At 33.1% G+C, this 24,164-nt stretch overlaps 1 long non-coding RNA gene and 1 pseudogene across 2 annotated transcripts; one reads left to right on the forward strand and one right to left on the reverse strand.

Annotated features, from left to right (window-relative positions):
- Positions 1-767: 767 nt before the first annotated feature.
- On the reverse strand, positions 768-3,961 carry LOC146909019 (uncharacterized). The gene is made up of 3 exons (XR_015020367.1): positions 3,652-3,961; positions 3,223-3,307; positions 768-1,297 (listed from the first exon to the last, which is right to left on the reverse strand). It is a non-coding gene; the product is annotated as an uncharacterized LOC146909019 (long non-coding RNA).
- Positions 3,962-18,563: 14,602 nt separating this feature from the next.
- Positions 18,564-21,313, forward strand: LOC146909020 (flavanone 3-dioxygenase 3-like; annotated as a pseudogene). The gene is made up of 3 exons (XR_015019588.1): positions 18,564-18,827; positions 19,804-20,051; positions 20,572-21,313. The product of XR_015019588.1 is annotated as a flavanone 3-dioxygenase 3-like (transcript).
- Positions 21,314-24,164: the final 2,851 nt, after the last annotated feature.

Genomic DNA, 24,164 nt, shown 5'->3' on the forward strand with positions numbered 1-24,164 from the left:
CCACTCTCATCAACCTTCAACTCTTTGAACTTGATTAACTTTTTGGTTCTCAAAGCTGCTTGAACTTCCTCCAAAGTGATAGTGCCTTCTTTGCCATAAAGCATTGTATCCTTGAAATTCTCAAAGGACTTAGGTAAAGCACACAGTAGGTGTAAGGCTTTATCCTCGTCATCCAGATTTACATCTATGTTCGCCAAAACATCAATAATCTTATTGAACTCTGTCAGTTGCTCCATTATAGGTTTTGACTCCACCATTCGGAAAAAGTAGAGTTGTTGTTTCAGACATTGTCTATGTGCCAAGGACTTGGTCATGTACAATGAATCAAGTTTGTTCCACATAGACACAGCAATAGTCTCCCTTGCTACCTCTCTCAACACCTTATCCCCAAGACACAGAATGATAGCACTGACCGCTTTATCATTCATGTGTCAGATGCGCATGCATCTGTGCTTCTCCCTTCAATGCTTCAACACACTTTTGTTGAATTAGAATTGCCCTCATCTTTACCTTCCACAACCTGAAGTCGTTACTACCGGTAAACTTTTCAATATCCCACTTCGAACCCATGATATCTGGTTATTGATTTGACCTTTGCCCCACGGTGGGCGCCAATTGTTGTGAATTCGTTGTGAAAAAACACACCAATAATAAACTTGATGCGTGGGGCAAATTAATACTAAGCAATCAAATCAAGCGGGTGACAAAAATAATTCAAACAAAAATAAATAGCAAGAGATGAAAGGAAGAAGGAGAACACAAGAATCTGTTTACCTAGTTCGGTCTAATGATGACCTACTCTGGGGGAGAGAGCAGCTCTCCGTTCCACTATAATGATATGAGTTTCTTTACAAAAAGATATCAGAGGGTTACAAGAATCAGTCTTCAAACCTAATTCTACCCAAGTCTCAATCTCTTCCCGTGATCAAGAGACTCAATCCTAACAGTGTTTTGTCCAAGGTGAATCAAAAACAATCCCAACCCTAGTGTTGTTGCCAAGAGAAATTCTCTATAAACCCTAGTTTTTATGTTGGCTTCTAAACCCTGTTTTCTACACACTTTTTCATCTGATACAAGATTTATATTTATAGTAAAAGTAACCCTTAAAATATGGAACAAATCTACACTGAACATACGTTTCTTTTTCCGTCTTCAGCGTCCCATCGTGCCACGTTACGATTCCATCGTGGCACGATTTTTCCAGTGCTTGCCTCAGGAACTGCTTTCAACCAATCGTGGCACGTTGCTTCCAATCGTGGCACGTTGCTTCTGAATCGTGGCACGATTTTTCCATAACCTGATTTTAAGTTAACTCTTACAATGTTAATGCAACCTTTTTTGGTAACAGATGTTAATACAATCGCATCTATTGTGAAGAATTAGGTGATAATACAAAAATTTCATATATGATAATAATGCCAAGAAATTTAAATATAATAGATATTAATGCAACCTTTTTCTTACCCGAAGAGAAAGAGATGAAGGTAAGATGTAATAGCAAATTCTTCCGTTCAATCATAAAAGGCTTAATTGGTACAATTACATACTCAATGGTTCCAAAAATAACTTTCAAATAAGTCTAGCTGCTAAAAAAGAAAAGAAAATTGAGTATGGAAATTCTAGACTAACTTATGTTGTTTTGGAAGTTTACAATTATTTACCCCACATTTTTTAGAAGATGTATGCTGGTTAGTTACACCCCTCTGAAACAATAACGTCCAAAATACCCCAAGCCATAGTTATAGGCGTGAGAAAATTAATTAACGGAAGATTGACAGTATTGGAATAATTTGATTTGGCTTATGAAATTTGGTAAAGCTTTGTTTTTTGGTCGATGTTTAGTCGATTTAAACACTGAAACTTGAAGGTTGATTCTGAGATGACGAAAGCAACAGATTATTTGAGCAGAGATTTAAATACTGAAACTTGAAGGTTGTGAAATTGTGATGAAGATCCACCCAGATCCGTCTTTTTTCATATAAATAATAATAAAAAATAACAAAGAAATAAACTTGAGAAACCAGTAAACAAGTAGCTGAGTTTAAAGAAGAGGGTGACGTGGCCCAATCTACGAGAGAGTGTCTACCGCAAGTGTTAAAGCGACTGCCGATAACATCCCTCTTATTTTAAACTCATTCTACATCTTCCATTTACATTTTATTATATATGTAAGTGACCTTAATATTGTATCTGCTAATTTCAATTTTTTTATTCACCTGAGAATCACATTTACACATGAACCAAGTCCATGCACGTCAGAAAAAATAGTCTTAACACACACAAACTCAATTCACGTACAACCAGCAATTTCTGAATTTCCAAATGTAACGTGAACTCTATCTGCACAGGTCTCCTCAAAAAAAAAAAAAAAAACTCTATCCGTGTAGGTCTATGTGAATATAGTTTCATGTACAGCCTGTAAATTCGTAATTTAATTACCGGCCATACGTGGACTAATTTTACATCCGCCTATGTTATCTTACTTCAAGTCAACATACGTATTTTGAGTTCACGTACTCATCCAATTGGAGGTTTGGGATGTACTTCACTGAATTGAATTAACGCATACATATGTGAACTGAATTAACACATAAATACGTTAATTGAATTCCTGTATATGTATGTTTTCCTAAACTGAGTAATGTATTCATGAACTTAAGTCACGCCAGTTTCTGTGAACTCATTTCATGTGGGTGTATACTCAGCTCACGTATACCCCTACTATAGGGAAAAAAGGGAACGCGGAAAACATTCAAAAGCTTGCGGGGGAAAATGGAACTAGGGGTATTTTTATCAATTCAGAATGTAACGTGAAATTCATGGGATGTAACCGACAGAATGGTTTAATATGACATAATCAATGGCCTGCATCCCAGTAGTGTAAGGCTGCATTCACATCAAATGGAGGAACCGCTGCACAACCCCTTATCATCGTAAACTCAACTCGCTCTAACCAAAGTACCAAGTTATGTATTAAAGCACGTGCTTATGTATGGTATATCTTAATTATATGTACACATCTGCATATATCTACCAAATTATGAAAGGAAATGGCCAAAATTTGGGATGAGAAAACGAGCATAATAATGTGGATATATATCTGGTCGGTAGAATTTTGAATGACATTATATATAACTGTATTGATACTAATAGACTTATCAACAAACAAACAAACAACACAAGTATTTAAAATTGAAGCTTAAGAGGGTGCAAGGAACTAACCATGTCAATAGAAAATAGATCAAGTAAAGAAAGCATCACATGCTTATCCTCAGCGAGAACGGCATTGTTCAAGGTGATATCATACCTGATTACCTGTTACAGAAGCACAAAGTTTTGATCCACAGTACAAAGAATGCAAAATGCATTTTAAGCATCAGCATAAAACCCCTTCAAACGCGGCTCTCAAAATTCACATGAACACGTACATGACTCAGACAGTACAGATTACATCATACAAGATTGAAGAGTAACCAGACACTAGATCATTGTTAGGAATGTAAGAAACACAAAAATATCAAACAGGTTTCCTTTCAGGAATTTCATCATTCAGTTGGTGTACCTTCTTCCAACAAGAAATTTAACAGTTTCAAATCAAATAATTAGAGAAAGAAGCTACAAATCCACATGCAGTGGAAGTTAGAACAGTACCTGTTGGCAGCTATGAGCTGCGAAGGGTGGAAGAATGTGATGTCTTCATCAGCCGAAAATGGAGGGAGAGTTGAGTTTTATAAGCTACAGGTGTGAAGTGAAACATTCAATTTGGCTCTTTCGGGTATCACTAACCGCAACTGCATAATCGAACCCAAGACTTTTAAGCTGAAAAATGAGTCTTTAGTGTCTCATCTAAGTTTTCTCACTATTTATCACAATTACTAAAACCTCTAATTTTACTAAATGGTTTGTCTAACATGCACATGTAAAATGGTCTTGCATCATGCATAAGTGTCTTTTCGATCATAGGATCAATAAGTGATGTGGTATTTTTCTATCAATCAAAAGTAAGTATTTATATATCGTCTCCTCAGGGACTAGTGCGATATCATAAATCGTTCAACATTGATTATTATTTTAAGTTAGGGTTTAATTGGTTGTTTGTTTAAAACTACTAAAACTAAATTGCGAAGATAAAAACGGAGAGTAATAAGGCGTAAAAGCGTTGGGATTAGAGTTCATTGATCAAACGTCGAATACAACCTAATGATCACATATATGGATTCTAGCTTTTTACCGATATTGTCACGTATCACTCAACAACATCATTCATGTCTAAATGATATTGTGAGATCAATTGTATCGTTTGATCAACGATTTCTCAATCTATTAAACGATCTGAAAGCTTTAAGTTCCGATACTTTGTGTGATTATCAAAACATCAACCCTATGTCTAGAATCATTGTTTTGATAGATGAATATTCTAAACCTAGATTCAAAAGTATTTCTCAATAACAATTAAATCACACATCTTCCACCAATCCCCTTTCCGGAGGCTTGTCCACCGTAGTGAGATATTGATAGGTTCTCTTCACTGAATAACCGTGTGCGGGATCAATGAGCCACCTCCACCTGTCAAGTACATGAGCCTGCAAAACAACATCATGTAGTAGTATAGAACATTTTGTGACACTCTCCTCCTCCCAAGCATGCAGGCGCCTACGCCAGCCCCACGCCTCACCTCCCTCCTCCCACCCGCGCCTCTCCATGTCCTCCACCATCTCCCACCTGTTTTCAGTCAACTCAAAAAGGCGTGGGAAGCGAACCCATAGGGGAACTCCACCCACCCAGTTGTCAGTCCAAAAATAAGTCTCACCTCCTCCACCTACTACCCTTCGGACATTATCTTCAAACCAACTCCCAACTCCCAAACCGACACCATTGTGAATACCACACATCACCCGCCACCACGAACAACTCTCCCTACCACCCTCCTTCAACCTCCCTCCCTCCTCCCCGTACCTAGCCTTTAAGACTCGATACCATAATCTATCCTTCTCTCCTAACATCATCCAACACCACTTTCCTAATAATGAAACATTAAATTCACTTAACCTTCGCAACCCCAAACCTCCTTCCTCCTTTGGAAGACAAATTGAATTCCAATCTACCCATGCAATTTTCCTAGATTCCTCACAACCCCCAAAAAAAAAATTAGAAATAGATTCAATAGAAAAAAAATTATACCTGTGGGTGCCTTGAAGAAGAAAAGAAAGTAAACCGGAAGAGACGACAAGACAGATTTTAGAAGAATCAAGCGGCCCCCCAAAGATAAAAATTTGCAACTCCAATCTGACAGTCGCTATTTGCTTGGAGACTATTTCAAAATAGATTACCTACTAAAGATAACTTGTTACGTCGACAGGTGTTGCATTCGGATAACATAGCTTATGTGGAGGGTGCGGCTCACTTGAGAATGTCGAACACCTTCTCTTTGGCTGTGAGTTCTTTGGCCGAGTGTGGACACAGGTGTTGCTTTGGCTTGGTTTATCATACGTCGCACTGGAGGGATGTAGAAACCACTATCTTCAGTTTGGACATATGGCGGGTTTACCGTATTCTTCACATTCTTTTTTATAGTTAATTTGGCTGGCTTGTGTGTGGACAATTTGGAAGGAGAGGAACAACCGCATTTTTAATCAGAAGGCTACAACAATTAGCGTTATATCTGACAGAGTGAAATTACTTTCATTCCAGTGGCTTAAATCTAGGTTGCATTCGTCTTTCAGTTACCATGACTGTAATGCCCTATTTTATAATTTAATTAATATATTTGATAAGTGATATTTTTATTATGTGTTAATATTTATTAGTAGCCCCTATTTTATATATTTAGTGGAAGAATATATTTAGTGGAAGAATATATTTAGTGGAGAAATATAATTATTAGAATAAGTAGATTTGGGGGCTGAAATAGAAAGAAGAGAGTTATTGGGCCTAATCAGATTTAAGAAGAGTAATTAGTAATATAAATAGAGGAGAGATTAGGTTGAAAGATTAATATATGTAAAAACAATGGTTTGGAGAAAACAAGGTTTAGAGAGAAGAGAAGAGAAGAGAAGAGTCAGAGAATGAGAAGTCTGTAGACCTTGCTGCTAATCAATCTAAGGTAAGGGTGGGACTAACCTTCTTTAATCATAAGTATATGGTTCTGAAATAGGGTTTAACATGTTTGCTGTTGTTTTATTTTGATGATTAGAGAAGTTAGGGTTTGAAAAGAAGATAGGGTTTTGAATTGCAATTTAATTGATGATTTATGTTATGTTGTTGTTGATTTGTGGTTGGATTCATGATTATGAGTTGTGGAAGTTGATGATTGTTGTTGTTAATGTCATATTATGAATTGGGTATGAATTATATTGAGTTGTTGTTGATTATGATGATTTTGAATGAATGTGAAGTTTGAATAATATAAGTTGATTTTTCTGATTATTTTCATCTCTGCCCCGAATTTTGATATGAAAACTAGTATTGATCGGTGCGGAATTGGTCTTAGGTGTTAACACGAAAGTTGTAGGTATGGATGTTAGATTTCTAATGTTGTTGGTCTGACGTCAAAACTATTTATAGAACTTGAGTTATGGTCAAATTACTGCATGTAGGTCACAGTGAATTTTTATGAATTTCAGCACAACTTTTCCCGAATTTTGAAATGAAAACTGGTATTGATCGGTGCAGAATTGGTCTTAGGTGTAAACACATAAGTTGTAGATATGGATGTTAACTTTCTAATGTCGTTGGTTTCACTTCAAAATGATTTATAGAATTTGAGTTATGTCCAAATTACTGCACATAGGTCACAGCAAAATTGCACAGTGACATCATTCTCTGTTTCATGTTTTTGCGTTTTGTTCATATGTTTCTGTTTTGAATTGGTCTTTGGTATAAACATGAAAATTGTTGATAATTGCGATATCTTTCCAGTAGCCTTGGTTTGACATGAAAATATGTTATGTATAATTTATTATGTTTTTACAAAGATGCATGATGAATTGTTGATGTTTGAATACGATGTTATATGATGAATTGTTGATGTTTGAATACGATGTTATATGATGTCTTAGTTTTTGAGTTGTAAATATGTTAAGATGCCAAGTTGTTGAGTTGTTAAGATGTTAAGATGCCAAGTTGTTGAGTTGTTAAGATGTTAGGATGTTAAGATGTCAAGTTGTTGAGTCTATTCATACAACCGATGAGGGCTTAAGCCCTGGGGCATTTTGCTCAATAGCGACGAGGGCTCAAGCCCTGGAGCATTTTGCTCAATAGCGACGAGGGCTCAAGCCCTGGAGCCTTGTGCTCAATAGCGACGAGGGCTCAAGCCCTGGTGCCTTGTGCTCAATAGCGACGAGGGCTCAAGCCCTGGAGCCTTGTGCTCAAAAGTGACGAGGGCTCAAGCCCTGGGAGCCTTTTATGCTCAATAGAGATGAGGGCTTATGCCCTGAATGGTACCACATGCATGATGTCTTAGTTGTTGTTGCATTGTCGAAGTTAAAGAGTTGTTGTTGCATCGTCCTTAATGTCTAGTCGAAGTTGTGGATGTCGTGGTTGATCTATTATCGTTGTTGTCAAATTGTCAATAAATTAAGGAGTTGAATTAAGAAGTATTATGAAGAAGTAACATAGTTAAATAAGTGTTATTTATGTTGTTAAATTATGCTGATGAATTATATGCTTATTATTATTGAATGTGAAATCTCACCCCTTCTCCTTGGAAATTGTTGCCTTACATGGGTAACTTGCAGGTGATCAAGAATAGTTGCAGTCTTGAGTAGTCTCCGCCGTGTTGTCTTAGGTTGCTCTGATACGTAACGGGGTGGGGATATTGCTTGTTTCCATGTGTTACGTATTTGCCATGAACGATGTTATTTTATCATGAACTATGTTATTTGTCAAGAACTATGTTTGATTATGAATTATGTTGAAGAACCTTTGATTTGGATTTTAATAATTTGAATGATGTTGAGACCATAGTGTCATTATGATGAATTAATTAAGATGTTTTATTTTCCGCTGCAAAGTAATTGAAATATTGACAGGTGCTGTTTGAATAAATAGTGACTTTATCCTATTTTAAATCTGTGTAAGAAGTGTGACATCCTATTTTAAAAGTTGAAAACTCTGATTATTCATATTATTTATGTGTTGGGAAAACGGGGTGTTACAATGACTGGTGGCAACACCCTATGTCTTGTATGCGTATTTTTATTTAATCTTCTTTGTTTTGGTTTTGAAATCACGGTGTCAGTGTTTGTGGCACCGGTGAACTGACATTTGTATCTGTTTGAAGTGCTTCTCTTTTGCACACCTTGTGCGAGATGAATCACTTGTGCTTATTAATTTCATTTTGGCTTGTTCTAAACAAAAACAATTAAATCACACATAAGAATGAGATGCAAGAATAAACTTAATATCATGTAAATTGCTATAATCATATATTTGAAAGATCAAAAGATTACATTTAAGCTTGATCAAGTACCTCTAATCCCAACAAAGGAGATTTAGTTGATCATTGTCATGATAACAATACAAAAGTGGAAGAAAAGATGAAGATCCATGCTAAGAACTTGATTTCCCAAAGTTTCTTGATGAATCCACACTCACTCACTCTTGCCCTATGAAGTACAGTGTTTTTCGACATATTCTCTCTCTAAAACAAGGATAAGATAAGTTCTGAAATGAGGGAATGAGCTTTTATACTTCTGCAGAATTTTGCAGTCTCGCCGGGCAGGATTTGCTCGCTATGGCGAGCTGACCTTTCTTTGCCAATGGGTTTCTGCCACATCATCCTTAGGAGTTCCAAAACCGCCTTAACTCGCCAGGCAGGAATTTCTCGCCAAGGTGAACTCTGATCCTCAAAAACATGCTCTCTAGAACTCATTCACACCCTCTTGCTCGCCCTTCCCTTGCTATGGCGACATCTCGCTCTCTGGTTCGCTATGGCGAGCTATGGTGCGAGTAGGATAGTGACATTCTGGAATTCATTCCCGCTATGGCGACATATGCCGCTATAGCGACATGGCCTTTGCTCTTCTTTTTGATTTTCCTTCTTTGATTCTTGTCTTGTTCATTCTTTTCCTGCACAATTGGGTCAAGTAAGACACAAGGAGTATAAAAATGCATTTTATCAATATTTCATGGTTTTTCCTTAGATAACTTGTGGAACAAGTAACCAAAAGTGCTTAATATATATCATGGAATTACTACTTTCTAGCACTTACAATAAGTCACATTATATTTCATTTGATTTAATGGTGAAATTTATAGATTCATTGATAAAACTTATCAATGAACTGGTTTTAATAAATATTTCAAATCACTATTCATTATCACTTAATTTATCAATCATATGATACTTTTAATCAAAGACAGCCTTGTATTTTTATCATAGTTTTAAAGGCTACATCTATATATTTTCATGGATAGGCTTGAAATATATCTATTGTTCTATTTATTTTATCATTCTTAACATTCTAAAGTATCTAATCATAAAACTCACATGCACTAAATGTAAAAAAGTGAAGAATTACGGTATGATTCCAGCATAACAAAAATCTCTGCAATCTTTTACCATATGATTTATAAATAAATACAAGAATGTTCTATTTCTATTATATTCTTCTATCTATTGTTGTTTTATTGTTTTATAATCTTTTATTAATTATTTATTTTATTTTTAAAACAATAATCCAGCAATTTTTTTTTGTCAAAACAAAGGATATGTATTTTGAAATACATTGTGGATTCATAAGTTCACATGCCAAGTATCGAACCAAGCACCTTTGAATAATTTTATTTATAGTTAAATATTATTTAGATCCATATTTTGTTCACAGGTGTTGTGGCTAGGTTGTGGGTTCCACTTGTGTGACAGAGTGGAATCTATGTTATATAATATTGTTCAATCAGTGTGTGACATGTGGATTTTGTCCTCCTAACCTTTTAAATCGGTTAATAAAAAATGATTTAAAAAGTTTCTGTCTTTTTTGGAAAAAGATATTTTTATTTTTATCTTTATTTTCATTTTTATCCCTTAAGATTGTATTACTGGCTCTGATACCAGGTTGGGATCAGCGTCTGCGACAGCGGAATTTTCCAAATCTTTGGCTTCTTTTAAAAGCAATTTGATCTGTGTTAGTGCTTGAAAAGGTTCTAAGAGAATTTTTGCTCTTGTTTTTTGAATCTCTGTAAGATTATTTTCTTGAATTTCTGCTAATAAATCTTCAATTAAATCTATATGGGTTTTTGTTATAGTTTGGGCATTATAACAAATTTGTTTGAATACTATTAAATCATAATACCATTCAATATCACTGACTATAGTTTTTAGTCTTTCTTTTAAAACTTTTAATTCTGTTTTAATTGTTAACCCATACATTATACGTTGGGAGCAGAATTATTTGAGGGGTTTTCGGAATTTTCTTGAGCTTTCTTTAAAAGTTGTTCAAGGTTTATTAGGTTTTGAGATGGCCATAACAGAGTTGTGGCTCTTTCTTTTTGTGTGGTAGAAATATTTTTTGTTTCTTCTAATTCTTCTAACATTTCTTCCACGTATGAAATATGTAGAATTATTAAGTCACGGATTCCCCAAAGCGTATTTTTCATTTCTATTCTTAGAAAATTTTCTTCTATTTTATCAGCTAAATTCTTTAGCTTTATTTTGAATAAACTTAATTCGTTTTTTATTGTTATTCCTGGCATTATAATTTTTTATTAATGCTTGAAATTTCTAATTTTATTTCTGATAAAGTTCTGTCCAACTTTCTCCTTTCTTTATTGTCTAGTGAAGTTCTTGGTGGAAAAAACCTTGGTTCACTAGTACTTTCATCTTGTTCTAAAAGAGGTGTTCTTTCTATTGTCATAATAGATTTTGACCTTTTTAATGGTTTTAGAATTGGTGATTCTAGTTTTATTAATGATGCAAATAGTTCATCTATTTGTATTTTTTTTCTTTTCCACTGAACTCTATGCTATAATGAGAGTTACTTAGTGCATAATTCATCTTATAGCCTATACTAAAAGGATGATTTCCTGGTTTCATGAGATTTTGGTTTTTGAGTTTATAATGAATTACTAAAGATCTATTTAGATCTATATCATTTAGACTTAAGCCTATTTATAAATTTATTTCGAATTTATTTTTCCACATTTTAAATTTCCCTCACCTTAGGCTATTAATGAATGTTTTTTATCCATCCTGGCATCTTCTATAAGAAGCTCTAGTTCTGAATCTATTCCTTTCATAAAAGTGCTTTTTATGATTATTTGGATAGTTGATATATGGATATATCCTATCTTTTTCCTTTTTTCTAGCGATAAGTGTTTTAATCTTTCGCTTATTTGTTGATCATCAATCATGGATATTACAACAGATCCATCTGTTGATTCCATTGGTACATCAACTTCTCCTACCATCATTCCATATTTTGGGATATTTTCTCTGGATTATTTTTCTTTTATTAAAGAAAAAATACCTTTTTGTTTGAAGTTTTCTTCAGGTTTTAAGGTAAAATCTACCTTTTCTATATGATCTACTAATACATCGGCTATAAAACCAGATAAATCTTCTTTTTTCATGCTAAATTCCATTGTAGAATACTAAAAATTGTAAAATATATTTAAAATCATACCTGATTTTGACTAGAGTCTTTGATGCTTCTGATCTTCCGATCTTTTGAATTTTTAAATAATCTTTCGATTATTAATATTGGAAACTTCAAAATCTTTTGATTTTGTTGTGACAATCTTAAATCCTGCAAAGTCCTTTCCCAACAACGTTTCTCATAAACTAAATGGTACTTACTTCATTGATTTAAGTTGTGAATACAAATGAGCATCAAGGCTCTTATTTATAGGAGGAAGAGACTAAATGGTAGTTTACATGTCTCTTTCCATCCAGCTCAAAAGTAAAGACACTAAAACACGTAAAGAGAAAAAAGATGCATTATCACCTAATGTGATAAGATTTTTTATCTTTAGTGGTTCCCATCTGACTCAAATGATAAGATTCCACTATTACAACTTTATTTCTACGGTCATTTATATGACACGTGTTTAGGCTTTATCATTTGCCTTATCTTTAGATGCTGAGGTTGTCGGTGCTTTGTCTTTTTCTGCCGACACTTTGTTTTTTGCACACCATGTACAAATATGACCTTTGTATTTTGAGAAGTATTGGCAACACTCCTGTTGTACTTCCTCTGGAATTCGGTAAAGACCATTTTTGAATCCTGAGAATAGATCTTCAAAATGAAGTGTTTGCTTAAGGTGTTCTACTGAAACCTTCTTCTTTGAGTCACAGATCATAAAACAGAAATCTGAGACATATAAAACTTTGTAATTAATAATGGATGACCCATATTTAATCAAATGATCATAAAAATACTGCATTTGTTGAACAAATGAAATTAATGTCCATCCAACACTTGTTGCATTTGGTTCTAGATAGGTTTTATTTGAAATGCCTATCCTTATGATTGTTCTTGGTCTTACAGCCATCTGGTTATTTTCTTCTTCGAACCATGGATATGTTTGTTCGAATTGGAGGTATATTTCTCTTCCTTTAGCAAGAAAATCGTTAAATCTTTTTGCTGTGTCACCAATCTCTTTTGGGAGATCAGCAAGTTCTTGGAATCTACGACCTTCTTTTTCTTCAAGATATACAGTCTTGAGCATCCCATAGTCATAGAATTCTTTGAGTAATTCCTTGGATATTCCTGGAACTGTATTAGCTTTTACCCCATACTTGGTGTTTACCGAGTAAAAACATTCAAGTGCTAGTTCTTCTTTGAAGTTTGCTAGCCATCTCCATTTTCCCATGAAGTCATCAAGGGTTTTTGGCTTATTTTTCTCTTTTTGGAGATTTATAATGGATCCTACTGAGATCTTCTTTTTTGATTCCATTTTTGAGGGTTGACCAATGTCTTTGGCGATGGTCATCTCTTTGTAAGAAGCCTTGTAAGCTTCTTTTGCTTCTTCCATGGTTGGATAAGCTTTGTGCTGACGTTTTTGCCGATGATATGAAGACTTGCAATTGCCCAATTGTTGTAGATGCCCTTCATTGGACCATCAAAGATGACATACACCTTTTTCCCTAGTTGTTCTTTGGTTGGATCGACGACAACGTTTAGTTGATCTGAACCATTTTTTGGCTCTTCACTTTCTTCTTCGGCTTTGTCAGCCCATGACTTTTTTGTATCTTCTTCTGGCATAGAACCTGCTGAAGATGTTGATGAAAAACTTTGTTGTTCATTCAAAGTCTTTTTTGAATTTTCACCTGTTGTTGGAAGTTCAACATTTATGATTTTAGTTAAACTTTCGATCATTTTAACCATCTCCCCCTTTTCCGAAGAGAGCTGATTCAGCTTTTGGCTATGAATTTCAATTTGTTCATCCTTTTGCTTTAAGCTATTTTGGAGAACCTTTAAAGCTTGCTCCATTCTCTTGTTAATGTATCTGCAAAACAATTGTTTTCTGATTTTATTAGTTGAATATAAGGATAGAATTGTTGGATGCTCATTTGCCATCGAACAAGTATTCCCTGTTTATGATCAACCTTTAAATTGTAGCGCCAAAATTCGCTAACATAAGTTGAATCAGTTCTTAATAAAAATCTTGATGGAATTAAATCCATTTTCCATTTTTCTAAAACTTTTAAACAAGAAAGGGTTTCTTTCTCGTTAATATGATATCTGGTTTCAGCATCTTTAAAGGATCCTGAAATATATCTACAGAGCAGAAGCTCTTTATCCTTAAATCGGATGTTATTGCTTGAATAGTCAAGTCTTGAATCAGTCGAGACTGATTTTATATCTGATCGCCCATTAGGGATATCTGATTTTAACTGATGGGTTTCGCCATTAATGATATAGGATTGTTGTGGGGTTGTGCCCTCAACATATCCATTGAGATCTAGTCCCAATTTTTGTTTACCATTAGGTAGAGCTCGTAAAACTTCTCCCCAAGTAAACTGATCTGCATCCACTTCTACAACCAAAAAATCATTTTTTGTTGGGTTGTATAATTGTGGTAAAACTTTTATTTTTTCTTTTATTGATTTTACAGCCTCAGTATCTTCTGGTGTCCATTTCCATGGTACCTTTTCAAATATCGTTTTCTGTAAAATTCTTCTATCATTTGCTAAATCTTTGAAAAATCCTTCATTAGCAATATAATTTAAACATCCCAAAAATCTTTGAATTTGTTTTCTATCCACCAATTGATCTAGAAAAAGTTGAAGTTTTTCCTGAACATGTGGAGATAAATCGAGTTTTCCTCCTTCTCTTAAAATAAGACCAAGGAATTCGATTTCTTGTTTTAAAAGTATTGATTTCTTTTCTAATAGAATAATACCTTTGTTTTTAATTCTGTTCAAAACCGTTATAACATCTTTAACGTGTTGTTCTTTACTTCCTTTAGTAAAAATTAGAATATCATCGATATATACAAAACAAATATGATCAAGGCCTTTAAGGGCATTGTCCGTAAATCTTTGATATATTGATGGTGCTTGTTTTAAACCAAATGGTAAAACATTCCATTCAAAATGTCCTTTTGGACAGGTAAAAGTTGTTAAAGGCTTAGTTTCTTCTGAAAGCCTTAATTGCCAATATCCAGATTTTGCATCTAAAGATGAAAACCAATTACAACCTTTAATTTTTTCGAAAACATAATCTTTTCGAGGTAATTTATAAAAATCTCCAATGGTTGCTTCATTAAGCTTCTTATAATTAATAACCATTCTAGCTTTATTTCTTTTTATTTCATTATGATTTCTAACATAAAAAGTTGGAGCTGAATGCGGACTTATTGAAGGTGTTATTAAACCTTTTTCTAAAAGTTCTGCAATCTCTTTTTTAAATTCTTCCTTATCATCTGGAGAATATGGCATTTTGTATAAAACTTTAACCTCTTTCTTTGGGTCCTTGAGTTTTATGGTTATTAAATCCTGTATTCTGTTTTTTGTAGAATCCAAAGGATTATCAGAACATACTTGTCTTAAATTTTGTTCTAGGTTTTGTTCTACCGTTAGGTAAAATCTTCTTTTTTTCCCAGATACTTCTTAGTATATTTATATTCCCTGAAATGGCTTTTAAAATCTCATTTTTAGTTATTATTTTTGTGGTAATAACTTCTTTTTTTTCTGGATTATTAACATTAAACCATGTTAATGATATTGTGTCGATTTTTTGAATGAATGGATTATATAACTTTAAAAAATTATTTCCATTATTAAATCTAATCCTGAATCATGATTATATATTGATCTAACATAAAAACCTTTATGTTCAATCCTTATAAAAACATTTTTCAAAACGTACCAGATTTGGTGTTTTGTTTTATCAGCAATGATAAATTCTTTTGGTTTTTTAAGTTTTATCCATTTATCCGAAATAGATGTTCTACCAAAACATAGAGTTGCACCTGTATCGATGTATCCCATGATTTTCTTTTTATACAATAGAACTTGAATAAAAGTTGCATTAGGATTTCCATTTTTTAAGATTTTTGTACTCATTCTCTTCTTCATTAGTGTATTCATAAACACTTTCTGAATCTGAATTTGAATCTAAATCTGATTCTATGGGTTCTAAACCTAGTTGCCAGATTAGTCTTAAGGTCTCCTTTTTGGATTCCTTTTTCTTTGGACACTCGTTTGCATAATGACCTTCTTCGTTGCATAGCCAACATGTACATGATTTCTTTCCTTTTGGACAAGAATTTTTCTTAGGAAATTTTTTCCTTTTCCTAAAATATTTTTGTTTTTAAAATTTTTTAGGATATCGCCTCTTTCTCTTATATTCTGACCGATTTATTTTCCTAAAAATTTTCTTTTTCCGTCGTCTTTTTGGATTATTACAACCATAGTTTCCGACTTGTAGCTGATTACAACAGATTTTTATTTGAGCTTCTTTTGTTGCAATTTTTTCCATACACTGTTCAGTTATCCACTGTTTTAGTGTTGTTATTTTTGCTCCTAGGGTATTTTCTAATCCCATTGTACTATTTACCTTTTCATCAAAAATTCTTTGCATTTTTATTCCTAATCCCATTGGGGAGTTTGTTATAGAATAAATTTAACAAATTGTATTCTATTCTTTTTGCTGGATGAATACCATAATAATAATTTTTGAATTCACATATAAATGGTTCTATTTGACACATATCACAAATATTTAAATTAAAAATTTTATGAATTAATGTGTTTTCTAATTCTTTAGTAGCTTCGATACTTTCATAACCTATGAATTCTGTTCTTAGAACATAGTAAACATAATCTACAATTTCATTTCCCGTAGATGGTAATTCTGAATCTGGGTATTCTGCAATAAATTTCCAAGCGTTTCCTGATGTTTTGGTTTTAAGATAATTGAAAATATCTTTTGGGTTAAAGGCTTTTAGTTGTGCATCTAAGTGAACATTTATTTTATGTTTTCGATACCATTCTCTTAATTCCTTCCCTTTACATGCACTGCAGTCAAGATCAAGAACATCGTCCTCTTTTTGTGAATTTATTATTGGGATATATTTTGATGGGATACCTTTATATCTTCTTTCATTAATTTTATCTTGTATTACCATTTGTTCTCTAAAGCGTTCTTGTTCTTCTCTTTTTCGTTTAGAACCTGCTTCTGAGGTTTCTGGTTCGTCTGTTTTGACTAAACCTATTTGTGGTTCGTCTTCATTACTAAAGGAGCTTTCTGAATCAAAATCATAGACAAATTTATTTTCTTCGTCTGATTCTTCTATTATTTTTTGTTTTTCACTAATGTCTAATGACGCCATTAATGTTTGTAATTCACTGAGCTGGTTAGCTATTTCTTCCTCTGTTTCGTCCATTTTAATATTTAGGAACGAAAAAGTGTGTTTCTTCTTGTGAAGTTTGTTCTAAACTTTTTATTTTTCTTTCATCATCCCCCTCCTTAAAAAAGGATTGGAGATCCTCCAATGTTAAACTCTTATCCTTTTTAGGTAAAAGACTTATTAAATTAATTAAATCGTCTATTTTCATGCAGAGTTTTTCATCTAACCCTTTTTGATTATCTTCTAAACTAGATAATCTTTCGTCTAGTTTTTCCTTAAACTCCTTTTTATCTATCCAATATTCTGTTGAAGTTTCTATATAAGAAACTATTTTTTCTAGTCGTTCTTGCAAAACAACTATTTTTTTAAAAATATCTTGCATTTTTTCTCCTAAACCTTTATTAGCCATTAATTAGGTTTCTTATTTTTTCTTTGAGCTCATTTGCTAATCCTTCAAATTCTACGAATAAAAAATAATCGTAGTCAACTATCAAAAAATAAAAGGTTGTATCTCTACACTATTTTATTTGATTTTTTACCAAATAAATATTTTGATATGTTGGTTGTAATATGAATGGTTGTGGTATTATTTTTTCAAATGGATTTATAAGACCTTCCATAATTTATCTTGCCAATTTTTGAAGATTATTTCTAAGCTTTTCAGCTAAAACCACATATTTTGAAAAAAGTTGATAATCAAAATTTTCTCTCAAATAATATATGGCTGTTTTATCGCACCATTTAATTTGTGCTTTTACCAAATAAATTTCCTGGTAATTAGGATTTAAAATAAATGGTAATAAAACCATTTTTCCTTTTGGATTTATTATAAACTTTTTAAGCCGGTTTTTGTAAGAACAGGTTTTAAAAGATTTTGACATTTGTCAAAATTTTATTGGCCAATGGTGCAATGGTACCTAACTACTATGGTACGCAAGTATTTTCAGTTGTGGGTATTACCAAATAAAGAATAAATGCATGTATCATGAATAAAGGGAAACAATGTTGAAAATAGCTGCAACAAACAACTTCTGTTATTAGATGCGTTACCCCTTGACTTAATTTATGTCCAAATGGCAAAAAAAGGAGCACATACATTTATTTGAATATAACATGTTTATAATTGTGCCATCTTATGTTTCTCTCATACTACTCCAAGACAAACCATTGAAGAACAAAAAGCAGCTACCAAATTCCTTTGTCATTAAAAAAATTATTATACACACATGACGAATAATCAACATGCCCATTGTATACAAATAAAAAATAAGTCGATCGTCAGTCCATCATTATATACTTACTACCTGCATGCATGCCACATGATCCAACTCAACATATATATTTTCTTTTTCTTTTATACAAATTGTAGCATTTATCTATCCAATAATAATCCCCTCAAAAAAAATCTATCCAATAATAATGATAAAAAAAAAAAACCAACAACTTGCGCCCACAATCCCCACTAAACAACATGATATTGTAAAGGATTTCTTCTTCCATCACTCTAGTGCAAATATACTCCTCTTTATAGTACACATTCACATATGGACAAAATTCAACTTTTTGAACTTCCTTAATTGCATGTACATGTAAGTGAACAATTTAATAGAAATATGGATGCATATAGTGGACTAGCATGTATAGCATGATAATATCAAATCTCTTAATTATATGTGACACTTATAAATAGAATAGAATGCATCAACTAGTTCAATATCTCAATCAAGATCATTGACACAACATACAAACAAAATTTCACAAAATCGGCAATGGACCAACATAGTGATTCTACTTCTTCATTTACTAGTGCTATGAGTCTAAGTGACCAAGGAGTGTCTTCTATACCTCAATGTTACATACTTCCTCCATCACAACGCCCTACTATTACTCATCATGTTTCCATCCCCACCACTCTTCCCATTATAAACTTGTCTAATTTAAGGGACCAATCTCTTAGGTCCCAAACAGTCAATGAAATTCGAATTGCCTGCAAGGAGTTTCGTGTCTTTCAGATAAAAATTAATACACCCTTGGTTTGCATTTCATGAGAACTTGAAATCACTTGTTCTTTTCTTGTTCCTATGACATTGCAATAAAAAAAATTAACAACTAAAAGATAATGTATTACTCTTTCAGTGGAAAGAGTGTATTTTTATCAATATAAGGAAAAAAAAGTTTGATGACTTGTTAAGTTTTTTTAATTTTTTTTTTTTGTCAAAAAAAAAGTTTATTTTATTTTTGACAAAACGTCCTATGTCTATTTTAGTACATGTAAATGTACACGTGTATTGATATATTGTTGGACATTAAATAAACACATTTATATTATTATTATTATTATTATATATATATATATATATATATATATATATATAATATATATATATATATATATATATATATATATTATATTTCTGTCAAAATATATATATATATATATATATATATATATATATATATATTATATACACACGTTTGTATATATTAATTTTTATTTTATTAATAGAAGATGCCTATAATCATTTTTGGAAAAGTATATGCTAGTAAAGTAGTAAGAATATATATTCGTATTTATAAAAAAAACAATATATTCGTAAAATAAAATTAATAATAATATTTCCAGTCGTATAATTCTCCCCTAAAAAAAACCAGTCGTATAATTCTAATTTCAAGGGACCATTTATTTATTATATTTTCCGTAAATCAAGATACATTGTATAAGATACATTGTATTTGTCACATTTGCTTATAAATGAGTTGGATATAGATGCAGCTATTGTTTTCATTGCACTACTATATATAGTAAGGTACTTGTCTTCACTTCACTTTTCCTCCCAATGACATTCATCTAGTGAGTTGAAAATCTAAGCCACTTTAAAAACACAAGTGAGAAGCTACATATATTGATCCTCTACCATTTACATTCATTCGTCTTCGATTTTATGGTCACTTAATTTCATTCATTAACAATTATTAATTAAGTTAACATATGACACTCCATTGTTGTAGGTAATTAACCATGGAATTGATGAGTCAACAATGAAAGATGCTCAACAAGTTGCAACAGAATTCTTCAACCTCCCTCATGATGAAAAGATGCGCTTATTTTCCGATGATGTTCACAAACCTGTACGATATGGAACAAGTCTTAATCAAGCCAAGGATGAAGTTTTTTGCTGGAGAGATTTCATCAAACATTACTCTCATCCAATAGCAGATTGGATTCATATGTGGCCTTCAAATCCATCCACTTATAGGTGCGTACTGTTAATGTAGACCTTTTCAAATTAATGCAAAATCTTTTCAATGAAAAATAAATTTATTAAAACAACTTTTGCTTGATATGAAAAGTTTTTTTACCTTGTGTAAAAAAAAATTACCTTAGAAATTTAAATGGAATAATGAAGTTTGACTTATCTAGCACGACACTTCAAATCAAAGACGTGTCAAATGTCAAAACATGTGTTAGTGGCAAACAACCGCACTTGCAACACATTCAATATTTTTTTTATTAATAAATTATCACTCTTGTCTACGTGTGTCATGTCCGTATCTATGTTAAATGGAACGACGATGTCTGACTTATCTAGCACTAACACTTCAAATCGAAGGCGTGTCAAATGTTAAAGCACGTGTTAGTGAAAAACTAAGACACATGAAACAGATTCAATAATTTTTTTAATAAATTATCAGTATTGTCTACGTATGTCATGTTCATATCTATGTTAGTACTTATATTGACTTGTAAAAGTAAATGAGCAAAATTGTTTTTTATAGGGAGAAGATGGGAAAGTATGCAGTGGCAACACAAGTTTTACAAAACGAATTAATGGAAATAATATTTGAAAGCCTAGGATTAAACCAAAGTTACTTGCATGAAGAAATAGGGTCACAAGTAGTAGCAGTGAACTGCTACCCTATATGTCCTGAACCAGGACTCACCTTAGGAATCCATCCTCACTCAGATTATGGTTCCATAACACTGCTTCTACAAACTCGTTCAGGGCTAGAAATTGAAGACAAAAACAAAAAGTGGATTCCTGTTCCTTTTGTTGATGGAGCATTGGTTGTGCAATTAGGGGATCAAATGGAAGTTCTTAGCAATGGACAATATAAGAGTGTGATTCATAGAGCAACTGTTAATGAAGATGAGAAGAGATTTTCTATTGTGAGTCTTCATAGTCTTGCTATGGATAAAAAGATAGGTCCAGCACTTGAACTTGTTGATGATCAACATCCTAAGGCTTTACAAGGAGTTTAGCTTTAGGGAATTTCTTGAATTCCTTTGTTGTAATGATGTTTCAAAGGGAAGGTTTCTTGATACTTTGAAACTATGAAACCATAGATTATGAGGGTTTATATTTCTATAATAAGGTGTGTGTAATATATATGTATTTCACATGTTAGTCTCTTAAATTGGTCTTTCTAGGAAACCTGCATCTACTAGGAAACATGCACATGTGATCTTGGTGCCAAATCTTGTTTGATAAATATGTACTTGTTGGAATAAATAATAGCAATCAAGAATTACTCCAAACTAAATAACTGTTAGTTTATCCCCTCACAAAAATAACTGTTAGTTTAGAGAGTCTAACTAGTTTATTTTTTGCCAAAGTATTCTGGTTAAGGCCATTTTTCCTTGTGCTGATTGGAGATTCTATTAAATTCTCCTTATAGAGACACCTAAGGTATGAACATATAACTACTAGTACTATTTTATTTATAAAAAAACATTATTAATTATTGGGTAAAATATGCTTTTCGTCCCTGTAATTATAGACCATTTGAATTTTCGTCCCTGAGCTACTAATCCTCCCATTTCGTCCCTGTAAAAGTTAATCACTTGACATTTCGTCCCTCTCCCCTTTTAATCACTGCCACGTCAGCAAATTACCAAAATGGCATGAGAATTGATGAAAATACCCCTGGCTTATTTTTTTTGTTTTTTTCCTTCAAATTTTTTTTTTCCCAGCTTTTTCCCGGATTTTTTTTTACGATTTTTTCTCCGAAAAATTTCAGTTTTAATTTTGAAGGTGAGAAAAACACAAGAAGGGGGGTTGAATTGTGTTTTGAAAAATTCTTCGTTTCTCCTAAAAACTGAACACACTGATCAGAAGCTAAGCGAGACAGCTTCTGAAGTGATAATCAGAATCTAAATGCAGCGGAATAGAACAGAGAGAGAGAAGAAGAACGACACAAAGCAATTATACTGGTTCCTTCCACAATCCGGAAGTAGTCCAGTCCCCCTTGCACTTCCAAGGAGATTTCACTATGAGTAATATCTGATTACAAATGCTCAAGCACACAAGCAAGAGACTTCCTTTGCTCAAGCACACAAGCAAGAGACTTCCTTTGCTCAAGAACACAATCAAGAGACTTCCTGCTCAAGCACAACTGCAAGAGACTTCCTAACTAAACAAAATTACACAGAAAATTGTTTAAGGTTGAACACTTGATATACAATCAGAGGTGCTCACAATACAAATCAGATACAGACTCAATGGACTTAAGAATTTCTAAGATATGACTTTGAGACACAGAAATTCTAAGTGAATGCAGAACAATTTCAGCAGAGGTTTGGTACTTGTGAAAATCTTGTGAGTCTTTCGTTCAGCGTTCTTGCATTACCAATTCTCTAGGTCTTCACTCCTTTATATAGAGGTGTGAAAGAGACGTTGTGAAATTGCCAGCACACCAAAGAGTCGTTGTTGAAGCTTGATCTTTCACCAATGATCTTTTGCCTGATTTGGTTGTTGTCCTATGAAGAACCAATTTGAAATCCATTCCTTATCCAAAGGAACATCTATGCAGGCGAGACCGTATTCTGGAGCTGTTTTCTTGTCTTGTAGCGCGGACACAAAACAGAGTAGTGGAGAACGTGGTTGTACAATTCGTACAAAGTACAATGTCAACGCTTTCGTCCAAATTGCAAACACACACCTTCAAACACCTTTGAAATGACCGTTGCAAACTCCACTAATCCTTTGTTTGTGTTTTCGAATCCAATAGACAGCTTTTGCATTGATAAATCTTTAATTCTTGATTCTTTGCAAATCCAGTTGATATTCAGCTTCTGGTGAAATGGCTTCTGATGAGGCAGCTTCTGAAGATGCAGCTTCTGATGATATGACTTCTGCAGCTTCTGATGACGCAGCTTCTGATGATGTGGCTTCAGCAGCTTCTGATGACGCATCTTCTGATGATGTGACTTCTGCAGCTTCTGATGATGCAGCTTCTGATGATGTGGCTTCTGGACCTCTTGTCTTCAGGAGCACTATTCTTCAGGAGCAGCTTACTTCAGGAGCGCTATTTCTTCAGGAGCAGCTTACTTCAGGAGCGCTATTTCTTCAGGAGCAAGTTGCCTTCAGGAGCGTCCAAGCTTCAAATTTTTGTTGTTTCCATAGCTCTTTATTTGCTCATTCAGAACCAATGATGATGTAACTTTATAATTATGGTCATGTATACTTGAACAAATATTAGCTAGTCCAATTTACAATTTTTAATACCTTGTTATCATCAAAACTCTTTAAGGTTTATTGTTAAACACATTTTGTTCCAACAATCTCCCCCTTTTTGATGATGACAAACAAAAGTATTTAAAATTGATCAATTGTTGTTAATCTAATTAACAAGTTGACTTTGGGGTTCTGAGGTTTGTAAGCTCAGAATCTGAGGTTTGTAAGCTCAAACTCCCCCTGAGTCTGATAGTCTTTAAGGTGAGGTTTGTAAGCTCCCCCTAAGTTCTATCCAGGTTAATTAAATTCATTTTTCGCGCAATAATATTATCAGAGCTTAAAAGCAAAATTGAATCATTGAAAGAATTAACTTATAGATAAGAAGAATGGTTCAATTAACTTTACTTGAATTTTGATACTCCTTCGTTCGTTCATAGCTTATACCAATAAGGTAAAAAGATAGAAGTTTTTCAAAAATTTCAAATGCCATTAATATATAATGGGGCTCAGAGCCTTTAAATACTTGTCACATATACTCCCCCTTTTGTCATTATCAAAAAAATTGAAATAAATTTAAGCACAAAAGACAAAAAGATATGAGAAAAACTCAAACGTGAGAGAGTATACTAAGCAATGAACTAAATAAATCAGAGCAAAAATCATGTATATTCAATTGTCAGAAGCAGCTAAACAGTCAGAATCAGTAAGCATTCAGAAGCAAAAGAAATAAGACAAGATGATTTCAGAAGCAAGGACTAAGAAAATAAAACAAACAACAAACAAAAAGTAAAACACAAGGGTGTGCAACTAAGGGTTGGTTTGTTGTTGTTTCTTCATTTCTTCCATTTCTTCAATCTTCTTCTTCAACAGTTCTTCAAGTTGTTGTTGCCTCTGAAGAAGAGCTTGTTCCCTTTC

The sequence above is a fragment of the Medicago sativa genome, chromosome 7 (genome assembly GCF_051527215.1).
Source record: "Medicago sativa cultivar Bolivia chromosome 7, Bolivia_mono, whole genome shotgun sequence".
Lineage (NCBI taxonomy): Eukaryota > Viridiplantae > Streptophyta > Magnoliopsida > Fabales > Fabaceae > Medicago > Medicago sativa.